The sequence below is a fragment of the Dipodomys merriami genome, unplaced genomic scaffold, assembly GCF_024711535.1.
Source record: "Dipodomys merriami isolate MVZ:Mamm:240054 unplaced genomic scaffold, mDipMer1.0.p SCAF_4, whole genome shotgun sequence".
Classification (NCBI taxonomy): domain Eukaryota; kingdom Metazoa; phylum Chordata; class Mammalia; order Rodentia; family Heteromyidae; genus Dipodomys; species Dipodomys merriami.
In genome coordinates, this window is record NW_027205603.1 from 31,557,592 (window position 1) to 31,562,011 (window position 4,420).

General features: G+C 37.1%; 1 pseudogene; it reads left to right on the top strand.

Annotated features, from left to right (window-relative positions):
- The first annotated feature begins 238 nt into the window (after positions 1–238).
- On the top strand, positions 239–2,410 carry LOC138806239 (protein DBF4 homolog A-like; annotated as a pseudogene).
- The last annotated feature ends 2,010 nt before the right edge of the window (positions 2,411–4,420 follow it).

A 4,420-nucleotide genomic window follows, 5' to 3' on the forward strand; every position in this document is an offset into this window, starting at 1 on the left:
CTTTTTCACTGTCATGTATGATTAAATTGCAACCTTAGCATTTTCCAATTTTTTGTCACTGTTGTTGAAAGTAGAGTAGTTTTCCTATTAAAATTATTTCAGGCCACACCTCTCCTGCGGGAAAACAGTGACCTGTGGAAGGAGAGGCTGCAGACCAGTCGAGGACACAGTCTCATTTCCACCGCTGGAGGTCCTGTCTCCTGTTGGGGCCCCAGCACGGAAGTGGCAGAGGGATGGTATGAACCCAGAAGCCAGGAGGATCCACAGCTGAGGCTGTTTCCAGGATGGATTCCATGTAAAAAATGAAAAGAACAGACTATCTTTGAGTTCTCTGAAACCTGAAAGCAGACCAGAAAAACCCAAATACAAGTCATTTGGGGGAAAAATATTTTACCTTGACTTACCTTCTGTTACTACATCTGAAAAACTTCAGAAAGACATAAAAGTATCTGGGAGCGCTAGGTGAAGAATTTCTCAGCAAAGATATCAATTATCTTATTTCAAGTAAAAAGGAAGCAAAATATGCATAGACATTGGGTTGAATTTCTCCTGTACCAAGTCCAGAATCTGCATATACTGCAGAAACTACTTCACCTCATCCCAGCCATGATGGAAGTTCATTTAAGTCTCTACACACAGTGCATTTAAGCCAGGGAAAACTGTTAGTCGAAAAAGCTATCAAGAATCATGATTTTAATCCTTTAAATAGTATATTATCAAATGCCTAGGGTGTAAAAATTCTTCATATTGATGAGATTAGATACTACATTGAACAAAGGAAGCAAGATTGTGGTTGCTCAAGAAACCAAGTATTTCTGTAGGAGATGTGAGGGGAAAAGCGTTATTGGAACACAAAAAAAACAAGAGGGAAACTCAAGAAGCCTTTTATAAAGGTCGAAGATATGAACCAACTGTATAGGCCATTTTATCTTGAATTTACCAATATACCTTTTCTTTTTTTTTCTTTTTTTTTCTTTTTTTTTTTTTTTGTCGGTCATGGAGCTTGAACTCGACCTGAGCACTGTCCCTCAGCTCTTCAGCTCTACCACTTGAGCTACAGCGCCACTTGAGCTACAGCACCACTTCTCTAATTTACCTTTTATAAAGTATGCTACTCAGAAGCCCTGCAGTCCAATTGATGTAGATAACCCACCAAGCATTCAAAAGCAAACTCATATTAAACTAAGACTCCAAATGGATGGCCACATATATGGTCGATCCTCAGTTGAACTTCAGTTGAAAGAGCAGAAAAAAGATACTGTGAATATTGCTTACAGAAATATGAAGATCTCAAAACTGACCTTCTAAGTGAGCAACATAAAAGCTTTGCATAGAATAACCAGTGTCAATTTGCTGATAATATTGTATCTAAGTTAGATTTTGACTTTGTGGAATATGAGAGAGATACCAAAAAGAAAAGAATAAAATACAGCTTTAGATCCCTTTCTTCTGTTTCTACAAATTTCCTGAAAAAGACTGAGCCAAGAGAAAAATGTGAATTGAAATGTGAATTGCAATATATTTGTCAGAAAAACACCAGTGAAAATAATGGAAAATGATGAAGCAGAATATTCTTTATGGAGAAACCCAGGAATCTGAGCAAAAGCTTGTGTTTATTTTTTAATCTGTTCCATGCCTTTCAAATGAATTGACAGGATATGAAGAGAAAATTAATGAATGTTCCATGTTAAATGCAACTGGAAATGACATCAAACAGAACTTCACACAGCTACCTCCATATAAAAATAAACAGGAATGCATTCTTAACACATCTGAGCATAAATTAGTTGTAAATGTAAAGGACTTAGAAGATCATTGTCCAAGTAGGCTACATCCATATGTAAAAGTCTCTCATTTCAATACAGATAATAGTGTGTTTCAACCAAAAGGAAAGTCAAATATAGCTTTTTTATCATCAGAAGATCTGAAAGGAAAGGACCTTCATTCAACAAATGGGTATGACTGTGATCTGTCAGCAATAAACACTTCACAAGAGCACTTAAGGATAAAGACAAAGTCTCCATACTGAAGTCTTCATGGGGAACCCAGTACATGTGACAGCAACAGTAATGATGATTTGTCCTCTGGTAGAATCCATGGAGCAAAGAGAATATTATTAAGACAAAATAAAAAAAGTAAAATTAAGAAAAAGGAATCAAAAGCTGAATTAGATGAGAAAACTTCTTACTGCACAAGAAGCAAAGAGAATTTATTTATACTTCACCAGTACAGTCTTCGTTGGAGTTATTTCAAGCTAGTGGAGAGAAATCAAGAATTTTATGGTTTCATAAGATACATTGAAAACACTGGTGTATGTGAAATGTTAGATATTTGGGAAGAGGAAAGTTCAGGTACTTTGTTGTCAACATTTTTCTCTTCTCCTTCAACTTCTATATTTATTGGCTTTTGATCTTTAAAAATATATAATAAATTTTTAAAGGATTTTTGGTCTACTTTGTTTATAGTACTCTATTTAAATATAATAAATGATGTTCTCAATTAAAAATATTTCAAGTTCAATGTTGTTTTGATTTGCATTCCTTTTATTGATAGAGAAGTTGAGCATTTCTTCATGTGTCTATTGCCATTCTTATTTCCTCTTCAGAAAAGTTTCTCTTTAAGTCTTTAGCTCACTTGTTCATGGGGTGTTTGTTTCTTTGAGGATTTGTTGTTGGGGGATTTAATTTTTTGAATTCTAAGTATAATTTAGATATGAGAGCCTTGTCCTTATATGGCTAGTGAAGATCTCCTAGTCCATGGGCTTTCTATTGATTGGGCTAGCTATGTTCTTTGCCATGCAAATTAAAACAACATTGAGATTCCACCTCACCCCAGTTAGAATAGCTATAATCAAGAAATCTAATAACAACAGATGCTGGAGGGGATGTGGCCAAAAGGGAACACTACTGCATTGTTGGTAGGAATGTAAACTTGTTCACCCACTTTGGAAACCAGTATGGAAGTTCCTCAAAAGACTCCACATAGAGCTCCCCTATGACCCAGCAATCCCACTTTTGGGCATTGACCCAAATCATCACAAACAGGGCTATACAAATCTACCAGCACAACTCTGTTTATCACAGCATTATTTATTTATTTATTTATTTTTGGGTCCGGTCGTGGGGCCTGAATTCTGGGCCTGGGCGCTGTCCCTCAGCTCTTCAGCTCAAGGCTAGCACTCTACCACTTGAGCCACAGCGCCACTTCCGGCTTTTTTCTTTTTTGCTTATGTGGTGCTGAGGAATCGAACCCAGGCCCTCAGGCATGCAAGGCAAGCACTCTACCACTGAGCCACCTTCCCAGCCCCTCACAGCATTATTTATGATAGCTAAGATATGGAACCAACCCAGATGCCCCTCAGTAGATGAATGGATTAAGAAAATGTGATACACACACACACACACACACACACACACACACACACACACACACACACACACAATGGAATTCTATGCCTCCATCAGAAAGAATCACGCTGCCCCATTTGTTAGGAATTAGAAAGACTTGGAAAAAATTATAATAAGTGAAGTAAGCCAGGCCCAAAGAAACATAAGTCCCCTGGTTTCCCTTATCTGCAATAACTAGTATATATCTAGGATAAGCAGAAAAGCTCAAAAGCTATGTACAGATGACCACATAAGATGATGTTAAATGAAATGAACCCCAAGATAAGGACACAACTGTTTATTTTCTTTCTTGCTTTTGTTTTCTACATCTTTAAAATATACTATGTGATTTTTTTTTTGTTTCTTTTGCCCACGCTTCCCCTCTGGTATAACCCCTGTTTTCACCTTATTTCCTGTCGGTGCCCAGCATCTTGTATATACATTTTTCTAATTTAGGGAGGGGAAGGGAAATAACAAAATGCTGAAATAAGGATACAGGTTGACCCATTGTAACAATGAGATCTACAAGACACTATGTTGAAAACAAACTTTACAATTTGGGGGGGGGAGAAAAGTTGGGGAGATGGTGAGGCAAGGGATGGTAGGGATAAACAAAGGAGGAGGTAACAACACTCGATAGGAAATGTACTCATTACCTTACTTATGTAACATTAAGTCCTCTGTACACTATTTTTACAATAAAAAACACACAATAAATTTAAGTTTAGTTAGAGCACTATAAATATATTGAAAATCATCCCCCAATAAAAACTAACACATTATTCAAATAAGAAAGAAGCAGGATATGGGATAGGCAAAGTGGGCCTAATAGTAAGTTTCTGCAAAATGAAGTATATCCAATACCTGTCCAGAAACTAGCTGGTCTGCAACTCAGCTAATCAGTTAGGAGATAATTCTGGACTTTGAGTAGAGTGGGGTTAATAGGCTGGCTAGATTGTCTTTAGAGGCTTCAGACCCCACTAGAGCAAAATGATCCTTTGTGGGGAGGAGGGAGTTTTTAAGAGTTATGGCAG